The sequence below is a fragment of the Pleurodeles waltl genome, chromosome 3_1 (genome assembly GCF_031143425.1).
Source record: "Pleurodeles waltl isolate 20211129_DDA chromosome 3_1, aPleWal1.hap1.20221129, whole genome shotgun sequence".
Classification (NCBI taxonomy): Eukaryota; Metazoa; Chordata; class Amphibia; order Caudata; family Salamandridae; genus Pleurodeles; species Pleurodeles waltl.
This window is the reverse complement of record NC_090440.1, coordinates 1,462,400,476-1,462,427,246: the sequence shown is the minus strand read 5'-3', so window position 1 is coordinate 1,462,427,246 and position 26,771 is coordinate 1,462,400,476. Positions and strand designations below refer to the sequence as shown.

The following is a 26,771-nucleotide window of genomic DNA, read 5'->3' as shown; positions in this document are numbered from 1 at the left end:
GTTCTCTGTGGAGTATATAAAATGCTTATGACACCCATTGGTATCTGTTGGCCACAATAACCACCCGCCAGGACGTGACAGTGAAGCATTAAACGTGCCATTCTGGGCCCATTCATCAAGCTGATCTTAAGTTGCATTTATATATCTTTGCCATTTATGAAATTTTGCAGGTGCAGTTCCTTAATCTTTGCTAAGCCCAAACAACTTGTTTGTTGTACAGATTCATTTAAAAATATCATTTGAACAGGTATCAGGCATGCTCTAAAATAAGGCATCCTTCCCCCGTATTTGCCAATGTCTAGTTCCCCACACACTTTTTAAGTCAATCGACTTCAGCCAATATTCACAGCCTTCTATAGTCAACCGGGAAACAAAGGAATCTGAATAAATACATTTCATATCTGTCAATAATATGCGTACATTTTCTATCGGTGGTAATTTAAAATAATATGACTCAGCATTTTTAACATCGTTACCAGAAAAATATGTAAACTTTTCAAAGTATGTTTTATAACTCCCTTTAGGTGGATTTGGACATTGTTCCCATTGTGTGTAATTAAAACAGTTTTTGGGGTACTTGCCCTGTGGATGAAATGGTGCCCATAATAATTATAGCAAAACATATCACCATAATTCTCTTTAGATTGATAAACATCTTTGTTTTCAAATACACTATAATGCTGCAATTCAGTCATCATAGAATCAACTGTTTTCACATCCCAATCATGAGAAACAAATCCGGGTATTATTATATCGTTCATTGAAAGTTTAAACACATATGGTATTTGAATGATCTCTGTGGGGCCCTATATATCAAATGTTACTTTATCCCGAACAATCCCATGAGGAATTGGTATGACATAAATGTTCACAAAAGATAAGTCTCTGTGGACCTTGTGAGAAGAAAAATGTGGTTTTAGGACCTCATCCACCAGTTCAATGGTTGATTTTTCAAGAAGAAAAGTACCATGTATTAATAAAAAGAATGTTATAATAAACCTAATCCAAAGCAGGAAAGCCAGTACAGTCAAAGAAAGCCACAGATAGTTCCACGGAAGAATAAGTTAAGTTGTTTTAAGCCAATTTATCAGCTTTCGTGTTTTTGACAGTTCAGATGTCGAAGAGGCGGATGAGTCCGAAATGTTGTCGTTGATGTTGGCAAAGAATCCAGAAGCAGTTCGTGCAAAGGCTGGAGCTGTGTGTATAGGTGGAGTGGGTGTTTCCTGCGGTGGCTCAGAGTAAATAACGCCATCCGTCTGTGTTGAAATTGTGTCAAATTGATCTGTTATTTCTGTATTATTTGATGTCAGTGGAACCAATGCAAGATCATTTTACACCCTCTCCAAGCTCGGAGAGGTGTCAGTGTTGCTGCTTACAACTTGTAGAGGAACGTCTTGACCAGTAGTGAGAGGGATTCGGGAACTACTGGCTTTTCCTTTTGGTCGGCTGTGCAGGATCGGCCACATGGTCTAACTTGACATTGTCGATAGACACAAAACGGTTTTCTTTGGCACCTGCCAACAATGGTAGTATGACAGTTCTGGTGCTGTGTATTCCAATGACTGGGACTGGAGCACGATAAGAAGGGCCAAACTCCTTTTTCACAGCAACCTTTTCACGTACTAGATCCCCAACTTTAGGAATCCAGCCTGTAGGCACTACAGGTACATCCCTAATTCCTGTGGAGGCAGCACTGGCAGAGGCGTTGTTGTCGCAGAACTGTTGCAATTCCTGTAAGACAGTAACACGTTCATTTATGTTAAAGGGTGTTTCTGCCGCCTCCATGCCAGGACCATCTAGATCTGGAACATACATTTGAGTTCCGAACAGGCACTCATATGAAGTATGACCCCCCAGGGACCTTCTAGGCAGATTGTTAAATGCTCTCTCGACTCCATACAGGTGGTTAAGCCAACTAAGACCCGTACCTAAGACTCTGGCTGTTAAGGATTGCTTTCAATCACGGCTTAATCGCTCCACAACACTATTTCCCTCAGGATGAAATGGAGAGGAGTACTGGAGTTGGACCCCCAATGAAGCCATGGCGTCCCTGAATGCCCTTGAGGCGAAAGTAGGGCCCTGGTCCGAGTTGAAAGCCGCAACTGCATATGTACCGATAAAGACTCGCAAATCTTTAATAAAAGTCCGAGCGTCAGCCGAGCGTTGTGGCCACACCCATAGAAATCTGGAGCAGGAGTCAACAGTGACTAAGATGTATTTGTATGCACTGTCCGGTGTTAGGGGACCACAATGGTCCAAGTACACACATTGTAAAGGTTTGTTGGAAATTAGGAGGGGTGTCTGTGGTGGGCATTTAGCAGTAGAGACTTTAATTTGTTGGCAGATGTCACAACAAAGGACATACTGCTTGGCCTCTTTGTAAAGGCCTGGCCACCAATAACGGGCTTGTAACAATGATATTGTAGCCGCCACACCAGCATGGGCAGATGCTACCCCTCATGCGCTGCTTTAATCAATTCTGGTCTTATATCTTTGTTGGGAATTTCTCGAACCCCTATGCCTGGCATCTTAACCTCAGCTTTTAGGCAGCCTCCCGTTCGGTAGGAATATTTAGCAGGATATGCTTTTGGATAGGGCGTACCATCAGCCGTAGCTTTCACGGCAGCGCATATGTCTTTGTCCGGTTTCGCACTTGAGGGGGTTACTGCAGCAACAGTGGCCGTAGCGACTGCTGACTTTGCGGCTTCCTCAGCCAGTGTATTCCCAGCAATGTGTATTCCAATGCTCTGGTGTCCAAGTGTATGTACAACATGGACATTTGGTAGCATTTCCTTCAGATCCTATACTTTCCCCCACAGAAGTCTGTGTTTAATGGTGTTGCCTTTAGAATCTCTGATCCCATTTTGGCGCCAGTAATGCAGGTATTCACTAAAGGACTGGACACAATAATTCGAATCACAAACAATCAGTGTTAACTGTGCAGGATCCGTATGTTCTAGTGCCATCACCAGAGTCTTTAGCTCTGCTAGCTCTGCTGTGCAATCCCCTAGGGTTTGCGTGAATGTATGTTGGGGACAAAATGTATTATTCTCCATGTAGGCACTTACGACTGCGCAAGCAGCTGAGTATTGATGCTTTGTGCCAATTGCAGGTTGCACGGAGCCATCAGTGTACATGACTCTTTGATACTGATCCATAGGCAGTGTGTTTGCATGAACTGGGTATTCTATTTCATATTGCAAAAATATAATTTACATCAGTGGCTGTCAAAGACGTGGCCCATTGTATCCAAAGTGGATGTAATGCTTTGGTGTTAGGAACTCTGGCTTTGGTGACAGCCTCAATGCCTGGAATTGGAGAGACGACAATAATGCGTTTGCCCTGGGCTAGAGGTCTTTCTTTAATGACAGCCATCTGAACAGCAGTGAGTATTTTTCCAGTGGGAGCAAAGCATTGTTCTGCTGCTGAGTACAAATGTGATTTGTATGCAATCAGGACTGTCTCACCCTCCCTGAAAGTGACACAGGTGAAATCAATGACCAAATGTGTTTTGTTTTTCCTTGTGTCTGTTTGCAGGTCTCTGAGGATGCGTGTGTATTAGACTGTCCAAAATTTACTTGAAAAGTCAGGACGTATTAAGTCATCTAAAGGTTCTATGCACGTTGCGTAATCAGGAATGTAAGTTCTGCCAAAGTTTAAGAAACCCAATAAAGATTGGAGTTTTTAAATTGTATTTAGAGGTTGTAATTTTGCTCATTTTTCTAAGAATTGTGGCACTAGGCTCTTTCCTTCACTCAATAGCTCGTATCCCAGAAACAGGATGCTGAGGAAGGCTATTTTGTTTTTTTTAAATTGAATTTGTAGCCAAATTCAGCAAATCCCACAACAATGCGAGCTACCCATCTTAAATGTTGTAGCAGTTCATCATCCATGAGATAGATATCATCTACATAGGACAATGCTTCAGGATCAATGTCGTGCAAGATTGAAGTCACACGAGCCGCGAACAGTCCTGGACTGTTCCTGTACCCCTGGGGTAAATGACAGAATTTTTTCGGGGAGCCTACTGCGCTGAAACATGTTAAGTCTCTACTCTCAAGTGCTACATTTTGGCAGAAGAAACCATTGGAAATGTCCAGTGTTGTTTTGTATTTTGTACGCACTGTGATGTTCATCAGTGCTGTGCTATGTTAGTTTTGTATCGCATATGTGTGGGTATGACTGTTTAAGTGTCTGTAGTCTAAAACTATTCTGTATGAATGGTCCGGTTTGGTTACTGGGAATGAAGGATTATTCACTGGGGAGACACAGGGTTCAATTATGCCCTGGTACTCCAGCTGTGTGAGGATTTCCCTTGCGGGTGCACTAGCATCATGTTTTATTGGATACTGAGTTTGAGGTTGGGGTTGATTTTTTATGGGAATTACATGGTAGAAGGAATCTTTGTCCCATCCTACATGGTTTCGATATAACGCGGGTGCCTGTGCCAATGCCCAATCTATGGTGTAGGATTCTGCGAGCTCTTTGGGAACAAGAGGTGAGAAAGAAGGTTTAACAACATCTTCCCCACATAAGCAAGTACAGACAAATTCAGGTGGCCAGTTTTGTTCGGCCAACAAAATATCATATATATTTACTACGCAATCCCAAAAGATTACATCTATTGTGCATTTAATGTCTCCTTCTAACTGTGGCGTTACTTTGTACATCCTATCAGGTGTGGAGACACGCATGTACACAGTTTCCACTTGTAGAAAGTCATCAGTTGCTTTCACCTCCAGATGCTCTAGAAGATTCCGGCGAACTATTGTGACCTCTGCTGCGCTGTCTAATAGTGCTAGTGCCCACTTCTTGTTCTTCAAGTGAGCCCTCTTCTTGAGTGGCATGTCGAACTGCAACTGCTGCCACCATTTTCTTTTTAAATTGGGGTTCTTATTGGGGAGGTTTCTCTTCCTTTTTAACAGAAACCTCTGTTGAGCGTTGTGATTCCTGTCTCGGTTTCACGTACTCTGTTCTTATGTCTGACCCCCCACCTCTCTCACTGCGTTTTTCTGATGAGTCCTGTAAGGAACGAGATTGGCATGTATCAGTATATTGATATCTGTCAGGCATTTTTATATAATCTCTATTTCTGAGATTATATCTATTCTGCGGGGTCTCCATACATGGAGATTCTCCACTTTCTTTTTTAGGAGTTTGTTGTTTTTTATCCCAGTGTTTCTTATTACCCTCAGAAGTTTGTTTGGTAAAATCTTTATTAGATATACCCTGAAGTTGTGGTTTGGTTGGTCTGGCCTCAGACTATCTCGACCAATACTAGAATAGATCTCTGCGATAATCTTTGGCAGCTCACATTCTTGATCCTGTTGAAGAACATCACGGAGCCGCATGCGCCCTTTTAGTGTGACCGCTTCCCCTTTCCCCAGAACGCATCCGCCCGCCTGATCCTCAACATACCCCACCGATGTCACATCTCCCTCTCACCTGAGGGACCTCCACTGGCTCCCCGTGGACAAGAGGATCACCTTTAAACTCCTCACCCACGCACACAAGGCTCTACACGACACCGGACCCACCTACCTGAACACCAGACTTCTACGTTCCCTCACGTCAACTACGCTCTGCCAACCTTGCCCTCGCCATCGTCCCCCGAATCCAGCGCAAGACCTCTGGCGGCAGATCCTTCTCCTACCTCGCCGCCAAGACCTGGAACGCACTCCCAACCTCACTAGCCAGACCCAGGACCTCCTCACCTTCAGGAGACTCCTCAAGACATGGCTCTTCGAACGATAGCAGCACCCCCCCCCCCTAGCGCCTCGAAACCCTAACGGGTACATAGCGCGCTTAATAAATTATTGATTGATTGATTGATTGAAGGTTACTTAAAATAATTGAGGACACTGTGGCAAAATTGCCCATTAATTGCATCCCCAAATCCAGGGCCGGAGCAGCCGCGTATTAATCTTGAATCTGTTTTAACTCTTCTGGATTAACTGGTAAGTGTTGGTGTACCATGTGCAGTAGTATAGAGTGCAGCAAATACCGTGCCCCATGTATTACAGTTATCTATTGTGGAAACCATCGCAAATGGCAAGCACATTGTTAGTATTCTATGTTTCTCCTGAGGTCCCGTATGGGGAAATACTGCTTCCAGTGCATTTATTTTTTGAGCTAACCAAAATTGAATTTCTTCTCGTTTGGTGGGTACTTTACCCATAATCGAATGTACAGTCGCAGGTTTAAAGCCTGGCGCCACTGCATGTGGTTATGCTGCAGTTTGTATTTAATGTTTGCATTACAAACTGTACTATACATCTGTATATTGCCGTCAGCTCAGTATATAAGCGACAGGCGTCAGCTACTGCTAAGTTTGCTACAGCAGGGTGAGGTGTATAAGCGGCCAATAAAGGCCAGGTAGGACCATCGTTACTTAGAGGACCTAACCTAACAGGTAAAATCGTGTGGGGTAGGGCGCCATCAAGTCAATTATCATGTTCTTGATAAGATAATGGTATTGCTAAATATGCGTATGCTCTGTATTGTTCAGGTACGTTTGCAAGTGTATAGTGATGAAATGTGTTTGTGTTCCCATACACTGCTGGAAATGTGACCCAAGAATAGAAGAGTTTTGTTCTATAAGCTGCATGGGCATCCACCACAAATGTGACTGGACCTCCCTGTGGCAGGAGTGCCAGAGTTCCCGGTCTTCCAACTCGTAGGCATTGGAAGACATTTCAGGCGTAGTGTGATTGATGGCAGGTGCCTCCTGTTTCTGTTTCTCTGCCTCAGGTGCCGGAATTTCTCCAGGATAGTATTCAATTGGGTCTGAGTCCTGCTCTTCTTAAGGTGCAATGAGCCGCAATCAAGGCTTTTCAGTCTCCCTGGGGGGGGGGAGGGGCTGGTGGACGATCAGGGTCTGGTTTCCAGGATCTTTCAGGGATTTTCCAATCTCCATCCAGTCTCCCAGGTGGTGTGTCCATCTTAGGATTTACAGCTTGTATTGCAGGCTTTTCAGTATCCCCCATTTGGGCCTCTGTCATCTACGGGGTTATGCCTTCTGACCTTGAAGGTGTTTTTTCTGGTGGCTGTCACATCTGTTCATCAGCTGGGGGAGTTTGACTTGTTGTCTTGTTTGTCTCCTTTCTTGCGTGTGTTTAAGGACAGGCTGGTTCTTTGGGTAAGCCCTGACTTTATGCCCAAGGAAAATTCTTTGTTTCCTCAGCAGCAGGAAGTGATTCTTTCATTATTTTGTCCAGACCCTACGGCTCCTGAGGAGGTGGAGCTTCATTCAGTGGATGTGCGTAGAGTGGTTCTGGTCTACCTGGAATTGGTGAAGGAGTTTAAGGTCTCTTCTGCTTTATTTGTTAACTTTGGCCTGCTCGGAAGGGGGGTAATCCTTTTACTCAGACATTATGCAGGTGGATAAAGTATGTGATTCTGTTTGCAAATAAGCAATTTAGTCTGTATTCTCCTCTGGAGATGCAGGGGAGGTCTACTAGGGCAGTGGCTGTTCCCATGACAGATGTGCAGGGTGCTTTTTTGCAGGAGATCTGTTGGGTAGCCACTAGAGCAGTTTCTTCTAAATTTGTGTTGCATTATTTGGTGGTCCAGGGTCTTGAGGTTCCGAAGTTGTTGGGTTCCAAGGTGCTGACCTCTGTGTTGTAACCAGTTTTCTTTGTTGCCTCTGGTTAAACCTGTGTTTGCATATTCTGTGCAGTTGTCCTGGTCTTGTTATTGGCTTGGGTACATCTCACTATTTGAGTCATCATGGCTAGAGGAATGAAGGGGTAATGCTACATTTACTTACAAGTAATAGCATTACTCTATGTCCTTCTCTCGCCATGAAGACTCAGGCCTTCCGTCCAACCCTTTTTGGCCAGTCCAACTGTGTGATGTTTGGGCTTGGAATGCAGCAGGAAATAAGGAGAGGGAGGGAATTTTATGTGGGGGAAATGTTTACGATTGGAGGCACAGAGGCCTCACTATGTGAGTCATCACTGCAAGAGAAGGACTCAGAGTAATGCTATTGCCGGTAAGCAAGTTAAGTATTACCTTCCCCCAGTGCTCGTGTTTGCAATATCCTGCGGACGTGTGTGGGAGGGAGGCACATATGGCTTTACCCTTTGATGATGCAGTGCTTTAGCCCATGATTTATTTTCAGCTGCAAAGGAACACCTCAGGCAGAGTGTGGTGCTAGGGCTAACTCTACTCTACTCTACTTGATATCGCACAAGACTCAATCCAAAGGAGTATCTCACCACTGCACTGTTTAGGTAGAGGAAGAGCTGACTAGAACAACCATGTTTTCAGCAATTTCTTGAAGTTCCTAAAATTGAGGCAGGTGCGAATATGAAGAGGGAAGGCATTCCAATGGTAAGGGGCTAAGTAAGAAAAGGCTTTGTCAGCAAATTTGGCAGTACAAATAGTAGTCTGCAGAGGAGAATGGAATGGTAGACCACGTCAAATGCCACAGACAGGTCCAATAAGACCAACATAACTGGGGTCCCTGCGTCAAGCGAAAATTGTATTCCATCTATGCAGTTTCCAAACTATGTAATGATCAGAAGCCTGTTTGTGAGGGGTCTAAGATCTTATTCTACTCTAAAAAAGATGTTAGATGTTTATTAGCATGGCTTTCTAAAGTTTTCATGAGCAGAGGTAGTAGCGATATAGGTCTGTAAGTTCCTCAGGATTAGCAGAGGGCTTTTTAAGAAGTGCTATTATTTGTGCACACTTCCAATCAACTGGTACTTTGGCAGAAGTTAGCGAGAGATCAAACAGAGTTTTTACTGAAGGAGACAAACAATTAGGTAAACTGGACGTTATCCTGGGTGAGCAAAGGTCTAACGGGGAGCCTGATTTTGCCAAGGTTAGTATCTGCAGGAATGCTTTGTTTGAGGATTTGAGCTGTCTGAGAGGCAGATAGAACTTCAGTTTTTGATGCAGATACACGGACTGAACCTGATACAAGGCCATGTGCATCAAGTAGCAGAGTTTGGAAATTGCTAGGTTTTTATGGAAAACCAGTGCAGAGCCTTTGGCATGGGTCAACATAGATGTTAAATAGGGTTGGGCTCAAACAAGAGCTCTGAGGAACTCCTTTATTAACAGGTATCTTTCTAGATTAAAATGGGCCCAGACGAACTTGTTGGGAGCCATTCTCAAGAAAGTGCCTTAGCAACAGTAATGCCCTGCCATAGAAACCTGCTTCGTGTAGTCTGCAGAGGAGAATGGAATGGGAGACCATGTCAAGTGCCACAGACAGGTCCAATAAGACCAACATAACTGGAGTTGCTGCATCAAGCGACAATTGGATACCGTCTATTTAGTTTCCATACTATGTAATGATCAGAAGCCTGTTTGTGAGGGATCTAAGATCTTATTCTACTCTAAAAAAGATGTTAGATGTTTATTAATATGGCTTTCTAAAGTTTTCATGAGCAGAGGTAGTAGCAATATATGTCTGTAATTTTCATGTTCCTCAGGATTAGCAGAGGGCTTTTTAAGAAGTGCCATTATTTGTGCACACTTCCAATCAACTGGTACTTTGGCAGAAGTTAGCGAGAGATCAATCAGAGTTTTTACTGAAGGAGACAAACAATTAGGTAAACTGGACGTTATCCTGGGTGTGCAAAGGTCTAAAGGGGACCCTGATTTTGCCAAGGTTAGTATCTTCTGCATCTATTCTACTGAACAGAGTTCAAATGCTTCCAGAGTAGCTACGGCAGCCGGATGTGGTTGACTCAAATCCAGTGTCATGTCAGAAAGTGTTGGACAAAACTGAAAGCTCTTATATATAGTGTTGATTTTACTTCCAAAAACGTTGTCAAGAGAGTCACAGAGATTCTGAGATGCCTGGGTAGAGGTGGCACAAGCACAAGGTTTCTCAAAGCTATTTAATGCTTTATATAGCTCCTTTGTAGAGTTACCAGATAGGGTAATTGTAGAAGTGATATAGGTTTTCCTGGCTATTTTAATGTGACTATTGTAGATCTGAAGACTGTCCCTGTACTCTGCTTTATCCGTAGATGATTTAGTGGATCGTCAGCACTGCTCTAGGGCCCATATTTATACTTTTTTAGCGCAGCATTTGCGTCATTTTTTGATGCCAAAGCAGCGCAAACCTACAAAATACAATCGTATTTTGTAGTTTTGCGCTGCTTTTGTGTCACAAAGCGGTGCAAATGCGGCGCTAAAAAAATATAAATATGGGCCTAGGTGTTTACATTTAAATGTTTCCTAGTGTACCTCTCTACAAGTACCAGGGTGCCTAATTCCTGCAAGACGAGGAAGGTGAATATTTCTTAAAAGGGATATTTGATTAAAGGTGGCTGTTAGGGACAGCAATGAGTCAATTATTGTGACTTGTACAGAGTTGTGAAAGGTGATGGCAGCACCCCACCCAAACGTTTCTCTCTCTTTAGTTTTCCCAAAGAATATTGTTCTGGTATTGCTAATGAGATGTTGGGGAGAGCAGTATCACATAACCATGTCTCTGTAAGGAAGCATAATTTGGGATGGTGGGAGGAGATAAGATCCCAAATCTGTATTGAGTGTTTTACCATGGACCTGACACTACAGTATAGTCCAACTAGCTTTACTTTGCTGGCCTTATGTATCTGTGAAATATTATCAGCTTGAGCAGGTATGTGTAAAGAATTAACTTGAGCAGAAGTCTTTACAGCAGAGGTTATATTTGGCCCGGAGAGCATAATGATATGTGCTGGCAGGTTCCTTACATATGGTACAGCAAAGGGTCAGAACTTGAAAGGCAGCAATTTTTGCAGCTCACAGGTCCTTCTAGGAGTGAGAGCTGTTCGTTACAGCAAAGAGCAAAAATATGATTACTGATTGAGACCTCATACAGTAGTAATAATCCTGATGAGGAGTAGTTGTAGCAAGGTGGCAGTATTATGTGGTATGACTGAAGTGGGTTTACCATGTAATATTAACATGATAGCCAGAAGTGGACCTCAGATTCACACAGGTAAATCTTAGCTCAGTCCTGGTAGAGTGGCAAAAACAGTCAGGTTACTTAGAGGAACATATGTTAAGCATTTCACAGCAACAACATGCATGATAAGTAATTGACATGACTTGAAAGAAGTCCAACACCAAGTAATAAAAATGAAGATGATGTTTATATTATTTTAGGCAGCAGTATGTTATCAGTACACTGAGGATAACCGGAGTTATCAATTTTAGAGCATTAAATAAATCAGTACTTTGCAGTGTACTTTGCAAATTCTATCATTGAGGTCCATAGGAGAAAAAACAGTACGAAATTGGTCACTTGTGGGGTGATTTTTGTGGAATCCACCTGGGGTTAAGGTTTGGTGGACCCACGGACCAAGCTAGAAAAAGTCATTATAGTTTTACCTGGCTCGAGGGGCCAGGATGCAGAAAGGTGCTTGCTGTCCTTGGTGCTGAACGGGACTCGCAGTTGCGGAGTGGGCACCTTAGCAGAAGATGCCTTGCAGGTGGAGCTCAGCGAATCCCTTTGGTTCTTAATCTGGGAGTTGGCTTCAGATCAGGAATCACTAGGCAGAGCAGCTCGGTGACACTCGGGTGACTTGGGTAGAGAAGTGCTCCTGGCTTTCCAGAGTGCTTAAGGAGATCCGCAGGTGCTGGTTTTACCAGGTATAACATTGCACGCTAAAAGTAGATGCAAAGACTGGACAATGGAGCTACTGAGGTGGGTTGTTGCATGATGAGGTTGGTTCCTTGGACCAGGAGTGTTGAGTAGAGCAGGTAGTAGTGGAGTTGACTACCAACAAGCCTTGATGTCGGCAAGCACAGCGGTTTGAGAAATCCTCCCCTAGAGGACCAGGGGTACACTGCAGAAAGCTGAGCCTCGCTGGGGGTCGGGTCTGCAGCTCTCTGAAGGCTCCTGATGAGTTACTTACAGGCAGTCATGCTTCCAAGCCTTGTAGACAGTTCTTCTGTGGTTGTGGAAGTGGGGTCTGGTCCTGCCTTTGTCAAGGGACTAGTCCCTCTAGTCCCAAGGAGTCCTTGTGAAGGGACCTGGTTGCAGAGGGCTTGACCTTCCTTTTAGACCCCATCTCTGGTCCGGGATGACTTGACGTGCTGCAGTGTGCAGAGTGGCTATCTCAGGTGCAGACGGTGCACCTCTGTTCCAGGAGTCCTGCCTTGTCATGGAGTCGGGTCTCTTCTTGTTTCACAACAGATCTGAGGTTCTGCTGTCAAGGGTGCCCCTTAAATCCTAGATTTAGGGGATGTTAAAGGGTGTGAGGACTTGTGGCCAGTGGGCTTCTAGTCTTGTGGCTAATCTGCCCCTGATGTGACCACATCCGGTGGGAATGTGTCACTAAACTACCCAGAACCCACTATTCCTAAGCCTTTTCAAGATGGAATGGACCATCCTCCATGGTACACTCCAGCTTGCCCACCCTAGATGTGTGGTCAGCCTTAGGGAAGTGTGTGCCTCCTGATTAGCTAATTATCCTGCCTGCCCACCTCAGAAGGTGCCTGGGACAGGGAGAGGCTTTTGTCCTCGAGTGGGGGACACACAATCTTTTGTCCAGCAGCGGAGGTGTAGCCTTTAAAGCTCACCGCCGTGATGGGTCTAATCACTAGCCATCCTGATAGAGCGGAGGAACCTCCTTCCTGCATAGGCCTTTGTTCTGACCTCTGAGAGCAGCATACACTCCCCAGCATGAGGCCAATACTCTGTCTTGGCAGCAAACACTCTGGAAAGCCTTCCAAGGCTTTCCAAAAAAGCTGGCAACTCAATGGGCAACGGCTGAGGATTGACCCGGGTACATGCTAGGTAAACCTGGGCATGAGGGCTAAAAAACAGTGTCTTTGACACCAGTCACAAGGGAATTTTTGTTGGGTTATCGAGGAGCTCGACTGCTTGGGTTTGCCCAGGTTCCAGCCCATGTTATGCTATTGACCATAGGTCACTTGCAGTAGTATCAGGTTTTAAGTGCTACTACAGGACCTTATATGCTTGCACATATATGCTCATACTCATAACACAATGAACCCTGCCTCCTGGGCTATAGAAGGCCAAGAGAAGGGGTGACTGACTTACTATAAGGGCAATGAGGGGATTCTGCCTGCACCTTGATGGGCAGAGTTGAACTCGAGCAGGCGAGCTGCTCGTGCAGGCTGACATGGCAGCCCTGCAGGCTTTGCTTTTACTTGGGTCATTCAGGGTGGCACTATTAGTGCTACAGCCCTAGGGCCCCGTTTACCATCCCTGCCTAAAGTACCACTGGTACCATTTACGAGGACCTTACAGGGGTGGTAGAGTCCTTGCCAATTGGGTTTACCCATCAGAGTTACAGTTTAAGGGAATGAGCACTGGCACTGGGGTCTGGTTAGCAGGCCTCAGTGCACTTGCAGATCAAAAACAACAGCAAAAATGGGCACTTTACAACAGTACTTATGAGCCATTGTGCTGGCCATATAACCAAAGGTACTAAATGGTGAAATGGGCAGGGGTCCTGGCATCTTGCGTCATCCGGGCATGGACAAGCACAGACTGGCTTGCTTATGGCGCTCCTTTGGCATGCCAGTGGTGCGCCTGCTGCACGTGTCCGCTGCACCTCTGCACTCTGTAGCTGCTTTAATAATGGACCTCCCTGTCAGGCATACCCATCTGGACCACCAACTTGCCCTAAAAAGGCAGTGGTCCAGTTGCTCACAAGAAGAGAAGATGCTCAGGAATAAAAGCCAGCTCTCTCTGTGACAAACGGCAAAGCCCACAGTGGACTGCAGAGGGGAAATAGTTGCAGAAAAGTGTTACGTGATAGCAGCAATATAGTACAGTTCCCATGTCCCGTAGTAAAAAACACACACAAAATACAACCAAATTAAATGTATAAAAATACTTTTTTTAAGGATTTAAAATAATTAAAAATGTAATGTGCTGGCTCTAGGGTGCAATCATTTCCTTGCCTGGTTTGCAGTGCTAAAATACATTAATATTGACAAAGACAATAGCTCTTGCATCACTGAGACCTATTTGCTGTGTCAATCCTTGTTTAGCAATAGATTGACTATTCCTCTTTCCCGTTTGTTGGGTAAGGTCCCTGGGGCAAGGGACATATTGATTCTTCATGTTTATTTCAGCATAATTTTATGGTGGTATTCCATTATTTGGATTAGTTAACTAGGGGGTTTTACATTCTTGTCAGAAGAGCGGAAGACATTAGATTATGTGTTGGAGAGTGAGGGTCATGAAGAAGTTAAAGGAGGCTGATGAAAGGTACTGACAGTGAAAGGTGCATACTTGGGCACAATCTGAAATGCTGGCGTGTCCTTTAGTAATGTCCTGTATTTTGGAGGCAAGGTTGGAAAAAGTCAGAGCTTGGTCCGAGAAAAGCCCGTGAAATTCATGGTTTTTGTAAAAAGGATTGTGGACAAACTAATTTCTTTATAATCTGTGTATGGGAGTGGTAGGTGGGGAACAGAATGTAGGAATAATCCCTTTACAATTAGATTGGTTGATACAAATTTATTTAAAGGGTAGAGTTGACGAGAAATTATAATCTGCTGTTAAAAAAGCCTCTACAGCACCAAATCCAACTTTTCCCAAAAAGAGATTACTTAAAGGAGATATCTTCTGATTTTTCATTTAGTTGCTCGTCTCGTCTGAAGTAACGCTTTAATCTGTCAGAGGTGCGTGAGAAATAAAGACCACAAGAAACAAATTTGCACAATGTAAGTAATTATCGGAATAATTGAAAAGCTGGACAAAGAAAGGTTTGAAATAGTAAACACATGCGAGATAAGAATAACTGTATCTTCATTGTGGTTGATGTGTTAATTACGATGAGGCCACTAATACCAGTTATTGGCCCCATCGATATTATGAATTTCGTGGGAGCACTATGGGTCATTTCGGTTTCACCTAGAGATTTTGGCTGCTAGAAGCATTTGAACTCTCTAGAGGAAAACAGCACGGAAACAGCAAGAATACTGAATTCTGAATTACCGAGTTACCCAGTAATTCTTTATTTCTCTTTTGAAACCTCAAAGTTTCATCAATAATCCCTGTTAACTCCACACCCACCAGCTACTGGCATCCCCGTTCAAGGTAATATAGGGGAGGGTGGACTTCGAGTGAAATATGAGAAACGTTTAATAAAGCTGGGTTATGTTAAAGGTAAGACCGTCATCTGGGGAGAACTGAAGAGCAAAATAGACACACACATAGGATTGCCATTTTACAGAGGGGGAGTTGGGAGCAGTAGAAAGGACACGCTTCTTTTTCTCCAATGTCCTGAGAGTGCTACCCTTATCGGAGATGGAGAGGATGACGAGCTGAAGTACAATAGGCTTAAACGCCATTGCATGTCAGTGTTCCCAACACAGACAACGGCCTCATGCCGGCAGGACTGATTCTGGTTGGCTCCTGCAACAGGTACTGCAGCATTTGTAGGCTTGAAAGGGGGGTCAACCCAGTGCTTAATTTGTAGCCGGTGCTCAAAGCCCTTCTCTTAAACACGAGGCTGCTGTAATTAAATCTGCCAGCACTGAATACTGAGGCGGTGTAATCCTGCAGCCATCTCGGGCCTCTTCAATCCATTTACGGCCACCCCTGCCCCTTCAGCTCATCGGCAACTTTCTACTTTCTCCCTTTATGACGCTTTTTAGTTTTTCCTTCTTCCGTATACGAATAAGCACCAGCCCTCACAAATAAATGCCGGTGCTCAGCACCGGAAACAACAAGTACAAATTAAGCACTGGGTCAACCACACCTGTGAGCCCCAACAGCAGAGAGGACACAGGAACACAAAAAACACCATTCCATTTTCCTACAAGGGCACAAAGGAGGGGCAGTTTGTGAAGGGAATGTAAACAATACTTCAGTATCTAATCTGTAAAATATTGCAGAGAAATCTGCAGTGGTAAATCCCCCTCAAAGGTTGGGATTTGGGCATTTTAAGGCATTGTTTTTCTCTTGGAAGTTTTAGAACACCCACAGATATGCATGTAAGTGCGCAATCCCAAATTTCTATGCAGCTCCTTTCTACTGTGGAAATAGTCGAAGATTTATTCTAATCAACGTCTTCAGCAACTTCCTTTTCAGGACCGGAACGTCCCACTTGCAGGTATGCTGTGGGTTTATGAAAAGGGCTTTAATCTCAGAGAAAATATGCATTTCCACAGGAAGCTCCATTCCCATTCTGCAGAATTATATGCTATGTAGAAGAGTAAATAGAACCCTGTAGGATTTGTTGCCTGACAGTCCATGAAGTATGTGTGCGAACCTGCGCCTGGGGCAGCCTTCTAGGAGCACTTCTGGAATGCTTGTGAGTAGGAAACACCTGTAGAGGTACGCTCGGACAGAGATGCAAATCTTTACACACACTTTTAGTTTTTTTTTGTGAATATAACTGCATGTTTCCAGTCCCAGGATTTCTTTTAAGAAATCAGTGCATTCTGGGTTTTTAGTCTCGTATGTTTCACTTGATCCACTAGGACTAATACGCTCCACAACAGAGATTTGCTAAATGACCAGAACTGAATATAATTTGTGTAGTTCACATGAAGCGATCAGACAACCTTTAGAGCAGTGCTTCCCGAACATTTTAGAACCACAACACACTTTTAGTACAACAAACCTTTGTGACCCATCTAGCTTTAATGGCTATAAGGTGGGCAAATTTGTAATGTAACAAGCATCCTGTCGTAGTGCAGGATTGTTATTTGAGGCAGCATATTTTCCATCAAAATGGTAATAAAATGTGCACAGATATACAGTTTTATACATACAACTATATAGCACAAAAATGATAATGTGGTTTCAATGAATGTTTAATATTTGTGCTCACCAAATAAAGTGTTTTGATTTGTTCTAACCCTGCTACAATCTTTGTTACTTTTCTTTTTATGACTTCAATGTGAGAGGAGTTTGTGAACACTGGTCTAATGTTAAAAAATAAGCAGAAGACATGGCCTGACTTTTGATCTCTGTCTTCGAAGCACACCAAATGTGACACAATAAATACAGAATTTGAAGGCATCTCTATATATTGCCTGGAATTCGGTGACCCACCAAAAGTTAGATTGGGACCCACCAGTGGATTGCGAATCACGGTTTGGGAAACACTGCCTTAGAGAAGGAGGGGTGCTGAATGGTCTGCTGTAAATGCTTAAATATACCAAAGAGCTCAAAAATAGTTTAGGCATAAGGTATAATGTATTGTTACATGTTGTTGTTCATTGCACAGAATACAAATATTGAGTGGGCATGTTACATCAAGTGGTATTACTAAGTAAAAGGCATTTTCCAAAGGAAAAACTAGAACTGAATGGGTGTTCACGCTTGGGTTTTGGACATCAGGTTCGATGTCTTCCACAGAAGGCACAGAAAGGCTAAATAGTAAGTGAACCTCGATTCTGTATGTCCCTAGCACCAACCAACCATCTGTCCATCTCTCCACCTCTCCAGTCCCCACTGTTTTAGTCTGCACAACCCCTATAACTATATACATGCCTATCTGTGTGCAGTATGATTGTATGCAAGTTGTGTGGGATTCTTTGAGGATCTTTACTTGTGTTGGCGTGTCAAGCTCTTTATGCTAGTCTGTGTGCCTGGGTACATGTATGTATGTTGTTTTGTGCTGTAGTGGGTTTATGCTTGAGTGTATGCATGTGCGTGTAGGTGTTGAGTCATGGTGTTTGTAGGTGTGTTAGTTTATGTAAGATTGGGTGTCCATAGGCGTCTTTCTTTGTCTGCATATGTGAATGTAAGTGTGGTCAATGTCAATGTATTCATGAGTGGCATGTGTCTATAGCTGCAGTCAACAGAATGTCACGGCCTTCTTCTGTATGTGTCCTGAGGTTTTTTTTATATGTACACTTTATTGTCCAATAATTTCCTGCATTCAGGTTTGGATCAGTAAGCAACATAAACCGTGGGAACTGTAAGGAATAGAGGCAGCCCCTGCAGAGCTCTGCTGCTTTGAGATTACATAGAGCAAGCCAAATGTTGGCACTGCACCACATCCTTGTATAGCCAGTTCACTTGTCTTTGTGCCAGCTGACTACAATCATTAATTGTCATTCTCGCACACAAACATGGTATGGATAAGCAGGACAGTGGGCGAGACACAGACATCAGCAGGTTTGTGCCTGGGAGTTAGTCATGGATCAGTTGCAGTGCCATAACATTGGCTCCCTCAGACCAGTGGTACGGGGGTGAGCATCAGGGGGCCCCTCAGCACATTGCCCTGACTGCTAGTTTCACTATGCCATTGTGCAGACGCACTGTCTGGCAGAAACATCTGGACTAATGTGTAAGGCATTGGGATGGGAGGATAGGTGACTTTGCTGTCCCTCACCAGCAGTCTTTCCTTCTTTGGAACCAGAAGTGAGCAAATCTGAAGAATGGTGGCAGACAGAATTTCTGTTCCACTGCTCTTCCATGGCTGCCGGATATCTTGTCACAATCATTCACCTGGCGTGGCTCATGTATATCACTAACAGATGAAAGTAGGTATTGGTGACAGATAATGGGGGAAAGACGAGCAGTGGTGTTTTGTAGCAGTGAGCAGCACAGCAGTAGCCACTCTAAGCCCAGCAGCCCCGATGAATAGCTGTGAGAACGACTTAAACTAGCGAACAGTGGCACCAGTCAGACACACACAAGTGCATTCAAAATACAACAAGCATTTGCCAAGCATTTGCAATGCAATAGGTCTCGCATGTGCTTCAGTAAGTGGTATTGGCATTGTAAATTCATAACTGGACTTTTATTGCCACATAAATTAGGCAACCCTGCCTCATAATTGTGTTTTTGCTGCCTTATAATTCCAGTTGCCCTGCATATAACTAAAGCACTTCCATTTACCTTCTTGCTCTATCTGCAGCAATGAATGAAAATGTTGCCGTTTATCATCCTAATTTAAATCTGCCATGCTAATTCCAATAGAATACCACTTTCACCACCCCACCATCAGAGGTGCTGGCTGGCTAACAATTCGCCAATAAAAGACACAAGACAGACACAGAGGAGGAATAAACTAGAAGTGTCACCCAAACATATCAAGAGTGCTCAAACAGTTATTGTGTAATAAGGATGTTTAGTTGGCCTGGATCATGGTCATAATTGTAAGAAGGAGAGATTATTGAAACATATGCAATTATCATATAAATCTTTATCACAAATAAATGTTTGGCATTAGACTGTTATGCTCAAAAAAGCCCCCTAGAGGGCACCATAACAAAAATATCATTTGCAAGAAACATCATCATTTAACCATATTGTTAGCCCCTAAAGGGCATAACCCAATGAAAAGAACAGGAGAAAGTAATGCAGTGTAACCATATACCCAGCCTCTGGAGGATGTTTTTAGGGCTAGCAGACCTACTGCAATAATATTACAAACAAGGCTTTTAAAACAAAACATCTCCCAGCTGCAAAAAAAAAGTTCTAACCATGAAAAAACTTAAAAGACACTGAATGGTGGAGAGGTTATTTTTTTGGGGTCACCAATAACCTCGTGTGGGGACTCAGAGATGATGTAGACAGAAAGAGTGTTATGAAGGTGGTCTAAGACCACCACAGGCAAAAATGTTTTGTAAAAGTAATGCCCTACAAAGCATTATGTGGCAAGTTTTTGTGCTGCAAATATTATAGTATGTTGACTGCAATGCTCAGATCAGCACCTAGAGGACATCACAATACAAATAACATTTGGAAGAAACATGGTCATGTAACCATACAGTCAGCCCTTAGAAAGCATAACCACATGATAAAAGATTAGAAAAAAGTAATGCAGTGTAATTATTTATTTAGCCTAAATAGCGTAGTACACTACACATTATTTTCAAGACTAGAAGACCTACTGCAATGATATTGCGAACAAGGCCCATAAAATATAACTTCATCCAGCTGTAAAACAAACTTTCCAGCCATGAGAGAGCTTAAGAAGATAATGAATGGCTGTAGGGGAAATTATTTTGGAGTCCCCACTAACACTGTGTGTGGAGACCCATAGATGATGTATACACAAAGAGTGCATTGTGGTCAATGTTTTGAAGGTAGTCCCATTGGTTTAGGAACACCACAGGCTGAGTTATGAGAAAAAATGTATTGTAAAAGTAATACCGTACACAGCATAACGGGGCAAGTTTCTGTAGACCTTTCACTTGCAAGCAATTCACAGCTATAAAACAAAGGTTCCAGCCATGGGAACACTTAAAAAGACACTGAATGTTGGGAGGAGTTAATATTCTGGGGTCCCAACTAACTTAGAATGGGGACTCAGAGATGATGTAGACAGAAAGAGCATGTTGTGCAGAACCTTTTATTTGGTGGTCCCAGTGTCCTAGGACAACCACAGGCTGAGCTATGAGCCAAAATGTTTTGTGAAAGTAATACCCTGCAAAGCATTATGGGGCAAGTTTCCCGAGTGCAGTGAATATTGTAGTATAGTGCCGGGAAAGCTGCTTTCGCTTTGATGATTTCTGTTTTACATACAGCATTTCAAGTGTTTTAAGGGGACAGCCACAAGAAATGACTTTGATTAGATAACCGTGAACAATGTGACCAGCACTCCAATACTGCTGATCGATTTCTCACTGTGAGCACCATGGCTGCCATGCAGCACGAAGGGGAGAGAAAAAAGAAGAAAAAAAATAGTTTGCCCACACTGAAGTATAATCAGTATATATAAAGTATAATATAAACCATTTCCCAATGACATCAAGTGTTTTTTTAATGTCAAGCTCTGGAACGAATGAAGGTGTAGGGTGTGAAATGGGTGTGGTTAAAAGCCTACAATACTTACAACAGGTCAATCGCTTGCACGCTCAACCTAAAAAGCATGCTTTATGTACCAACAGCGAGCTTTGTGCCAAATTTGATATAGTCCTTTTCATCGGTTCGAGTTCTAGGCGTGTTGAAAATCCCCCTTGGGAATTAACATGGTGAACTCACTTTTTTCGACCCCACTTTTTCTCAACCCCCGCTTGATGAATCACCCCAAAACTTACTGTGCACAATAAAGACACAGCAGGAGGACACTCTTTTTGGAAAATATTTTGAAGATTTGTCAAACGGCACATAACTTACAGGCAAGTCAAAAAACACTTTTCCTATGGAAAGTAGGTCCTAACTATACTGGCGACTTCCAGGGATAGATAGATAGATAGATAGATAGATAGATAGATAGATAGATAGATAGATAGATAGATAGATAGATAGATAGATAGAAACAAAGATAGATAGATAAAACAAAAAAAATTGGGGGGAATCACCAGTAGGTAGTTATAGTTGGGACCTACATTCCATAAGAAAAGCATTTTTTGCTTTGCTAGTATATTTGGCGCCGTATGATGAATCATCACAGAGTTTTCAAAACTAGTGTGCCAGTCACTTCATCTGCTGTCTGAAAAGTTTTGGGGTGATTCGTCAAGCGAGGGCCGAGAAAAAGGGGGGTCTTAAAACACGTTTTCCCAATGCAGTTTTCCATTGGGATTTTATACATGATTACAATTCAAAACGCTGAATGGAATTACATCAAATTTGCATAAAGCTGCAGCTTGGTCCAGAAAGACCTCTTTGTAATTTCTGTGAAGTAGTTTTGGAGTTAGTAAAGAAAAAAAGATTGATGTATTTCTCCCATAGGCCAATAAGCTCCAAATGTGTAACCCACTGACTTTGACAATGTTTTTTTTATCCACCATAAGAAGGAGATCCTTGTTTTAAACTCAGGAAGGGAAGCCAGTCATCTTGTCTTTATAAAAGTTATAAACATATTCCAAGCTAATCTCTGTCTGTTTTCATTAGCCATTACAATCCTAATCTCTCGTGCAAGGATGCTGTTTGAGAACATGGCTACGCTTTATAGAATCTCATTCAGCAATCCATTGATTCAGTGAGATCCATTGAGGTTAAAACAGGGCACAGACAGCGTGGTTTATTAATAAATACCTTGCAGTATTTTGTCAAAATGGAAATAAGTTGTGAAAATGGGTCAATGAGGTCAAGATACAGCTTTACATGGCTCCTACAATAAGTTGATGACATCACACATGATGCAATGTATGACAATAGGAATATCAGCAATGGTAACAATGACATCAATATAAAATGATAATTATAGGTATATATGAAATAAGGGCATCTTTTGAGCGAAACAGAATTTCAATATTTTAGCATCTGAGATCCAGATGGTTGTCAACATTCCAGTTGTGTCACTCTTAATTTTCCACTAACAGAGTCCTGCAGACACAAGAATCCACATAGTGGACTCTCACTTGTACTGTTTCAACAAGCAAGATGGACCATGAAAAGATAATTTTAACCCAATAGCCCTACTTTAACCACCTATACTGGGAGAAGCTTTGATGCCACTCAGTGAGTGTCAATGCAATAGGAGCTCTCTATCCTTTGATACTGTACATAGTGAGGAAGGAAAGGATTTACAGCATATTCACTCTGATCAAATCCATTAAAGAAATTGAGAATACATGTGCCTTTTATTGCTACCACAAAGCAGCTGTTTTGTAGGGGGTATCTGAAGGTGGTCTCTCTTAGAAAATAGATGTGTCGCTCTAACGGCAGATCCTGCAGCGCCTCTGTTCCTGTGACACCCATCACCAGTGGATTGAGAATACAAAGGTCTGCTGCTCTGTGGAACTTTTAGGCCTTCAAAGAATAAGATGCAGAGGTGTAATCACACATGATGTGACCAATAATGTAATTTGTGATGTCACCAGGAATGCAATGAACCTTGATTTAAATATTGTGGAATAGCTAACTGCCAAAATGTACAACTTTTGAGTGTCTAGATCGATATCTTAGAACCACTTCAACTACAATGTTTTTAGTGGTTTGTCTTTGGATCTAACAGCTTTGAACCAACTTCATTTTTTAACAGTGTGTTGTTGAGTCCTTTCATATCAACTGAAAACGAGTATAGAGGTATACTGTTAGGCCACAAAACTGCAGAGTACATACAACTAGCCACATATGTTTCTCATGCATCACTCATAACCCCCAACACAGAACCTGCTTGTACATGGTGGTGGACCTTTTCAGCAGTTAACGCAGCTCTAATGCCTTTATGGCGAATTGGGTGAGAAGGCATGTCACTGGGTGATAATACGAATCAGTTGTGAATTAGTGAAAATTACCTGAGTAATACCCATGAAAGAAAAGCATGGCATAAACCATGCAGGTATATAGGAAGCAATATGATCCTTATCAGCACTGTTGAAAGAGTGAAGAGACGTCATGATCCACCTGAAGCTTCACATCTCACGATTCATGGCCTCTTCTTACAGATAGTAATAGTAATAAATAGCACATTATACTCCAAGCATCTGCAAGAATACGGCACACATTTGATTTTTCTTTTTATTATACCTTTCCAACACACCTGGCTACCTCTACAGTGTGCTATAATTTTCGATATCGGAACAAACAGAAGCACTTCGGCAAATTATAATTGTTAGACTTTTCATCCTTGGTGTGGTCTCCCTTAACTTTTTGCCTCTGTTTTCCCAGGTTGTTGATGTGTGCTGGACTCTGTTTTGCTGTTTTTGTTACTCTGGGCACTTTACCACTGCTAACCAGTGCTAAAGTGCAAGTGCTCCTATACAAAATGTGTATGTAAATTGGTTCATCCATGATTGACATATTTGATTTACTGGTAAGACCCTAGTACAGTGCACTAGAGGTGCCCAGGGCCTGTAAATCAAATGCTACTAGTGGGCCTGCAGCACTGGTTGTGTCACCCACAATAGTAGCTCTGTAAACGTGGCTCAGACCTGCCACTGCAGTGTCTGTGTGTGCAGTTGTAAACTGCCAATTCGACTTGCCAAGTGTACCAACCTCAGAAGCACTTCGGCAAATTATAATCCTCATCACACCCATCGCAAAATATTAACACATCCACAACAGCATGGATGGGGTGGGCTTTACAAAAAAGAAAAAAATACAACAAAACGGATGAGTAAACAGCTTGCCAGACAGAAGTTGAAACAGGGAGACAAAGTGTTGGCAAGAATGAGTGAAAAAGCTCCAATTTCACAGCTGCATACGGTGTGGAAGAAATGTCCAGAGGTCAGGGTTTTTCTGATTGGTTGTGTTCATCCCAATAAAAACAATTCAAACATTTGTTGCAATTTTTGTGTTGCTTTATATATTTTTAAGGTTGTACAAATCAAACATTTGCCTTTGAAAAAATTGAAGTGGCATTGTAATCGAAAAGTAACCAAACAATAGATGTAGCAGGGGCATGGTTCAATGCTCGCTGTAACCCACGGCTCTGCAAAACTGCACTGTAGTCACCCTATTCTAGCTGTCCAAGATTCTCAAATCACTTAGGGCCATATTTATACTTTTTGACACAAAACTGCGCTAACGCAGTTTTGCGTCAAAAAAATTAGCGCCGGCTAACGCCATTCTGAAGCGCCATGCGGGCGCCGTGTTTATTCAATGACGTTAGCCGGCGTTAGCCGCCGGCGCTGCCTGGTGTGCGTGAAAAAAAATGACGTACACCAGGCAGTGCCGGTGTAGGGGAAAATGGAGCTTGGGCGCCAAAAAATGGGGCAAGTCAGGCTGAGGCAAATTTTTCGCCTCAACCCGATTTGCGCCATTTTTTCCGACTCCCAACCCCCATTGAAATGACTCCTGTCTTAGCAAAGACAGGAGTCAAGCCCCCTTGCCCAATGGCCATGCCCAGGGGACTTCTGTCCCCTGGGCATGGTCATTGGGCATAGTGGCATGTAGGGGGGCACAAATCAGGCCCCCCAATGCCACACAAAAAAAAAAAATACTTACCTGAACTTACCTTAATGTCCCTGGGATGGGTCCCTCCAGCCTTGGGTGTCCTCCTGGGGTGGGTAAGGGTGGCAGGGGGTGTCCCTGGGGGCCTGGGAGGGCACCTCTCAGCTTCTTCCGAGCCCACAGGTCCCTAAACGGCGCAAAACCGGCTGGACGTCATTTTTTTTGACCCGCCCACTCCCGGGTGTGAATTTTGCCCGGGAGTGTAAATACGGCGCACATGTCTCGGAGTAAATTTTTTAGACGGGAACGCCTACCTTGCATATCATTAACGCAAAGTAGGTGTCCACGCTAAAAAATGACGCAAACTCCATGGACTTTGGCGCTAGACGCATCTAACGCCAAAGTATAAATATTGGTTTTGCGTCGGAATTGCGTAAAAAAATACGACGCAATTCCGGTGCAAACAGAGTATAAATATGCCCCAAAATGTATATAGCAGTGGTCTACACTCAGAGTCCTTCCATCCAACAGATATTCTACGACTGCTCAGCTCTACAATCACTCACACACACTCAATCTCTCTTCATAGCAGTCCGGGCTCCTCAACCCCTAGACAGAACTAGTGTGTGTCCTGCAGCCTCCCACATGTCCCCAATGCACCCAAGCCAAAGCATTGCTTCATCAGGCAAAGAGTTTAAGGGCTTCTCTACAGGAGCTACTAAGAGAGATCCTACATTCTTATCCTAACCGGGGCCACCCAAAAACTAGGTGCAGTCCAGGACAGGGCCTTCCAGCATTCCTCCTCAAACACGGACACATCTTCCCTCCCAAAAGTCAGACAGCCAAGGGAAATGAAAGGAAGTGTAAATAATCTGCTTCAGGTCTAACTTCTATCTCTCACTTCAGCTTGTGGGATGCAGAGGTAAAAAGTATGAACACAGACACACAATCTGTCACTCGCAACATCAGCATACCAACTACACGAAAGGGGTACCCAGATCAACAAAATGCTTACTTGCCCTGCTAGTGGTTTAAGATGCTACAAGAATGTGATAACACAACATTTATTTGTGTGGCAACAGCCATGAAGAACAGATTGTCTTACTCCTGCATTCACTATTATCTGTATGACAACACTCCAGACCTGGAAAGACTGTTCGGGACCTGGGCACTCGGTATGTGTAAGTAACAGGTCTAGGATTGAAAGGTGGGCTGAACCCAAGGTTTCCTGTATCAATATGTTGCACCCACTGGTTAAGTCAAATGTTCACCTGGAACCCAGCGGAACACGTACCCAATACAGCTTAGCTTTACCTTAAATGGAGGTCATGGAGCACCAAACAGCACTTAACACTAACACAACCTCCTACTGAGCACATTAGATGATTTCTGGCACCTTCATGCACACAACAAAGCCATTTAGTTGACAAAGCATTTGCTACCTCAATACCACATCCATTCAGATAAACTGACACCGACATACAATGGGTTCAAAGCCACATAATAGAGAAATATTTCTGATGCATGACATAAAATAACCACCACCTAAAGGAAGGCAACGGACAACTCTATAAGGCAACACATCAAAAACGGGAATGTCCTAAGACACTGTACAATAGTGTGAAACATTATAAATGAAACATCAATCAACATTTACCTGATCAGACTCACTCTGGTCAACGTGGCTTGCATGTTAACTACAGCAAATACAAACAAATAAAATATAAACAAACATTCTGACTCAGTTCAAGGAGAATCCAAAAACCATAAAGAGCTGTGTAAGACACCCTAGTTTCTGAAAGCACTGGGTGACCATACAAAAGGTGGAAACGCCAAATGGAAATGCACTCAACATAACATGATGTAACATGCACCTTCTGACAGTAGCGCAAAAAATAAGACCTACTATAAAGAGATGAATTCTCTCTAACCACAGCTGCCATTTACTTAATTCAGAAAGTCCCCAATATTTCAGGGACAGGGGCCTGTTGAGAATTTCCCAACTCTTAATATGCCTAAATATCTCTAGTTTGAGGACATAACTAATATGCTAAAGAATTACAGGGGCTGTCTGTATCTGCTAGTTTTCTTT

At 43.1% G+C, this 26,771-nt stretch overlaps 1 protein-coding gene across 1 annotated transcript in view; it reads right to left on the bottom strand.

The window, feature by feature from the left end:
- Window positions 1-26,771, bottom strand: part of ACMSD (aminocarboxymuconate semialdehyde decarboxylase) — a 739,737-nt gene that overhangs the window by 71,707 nt on the left and 641,259 nt on the right. The window lies entirely within an intron of this gene.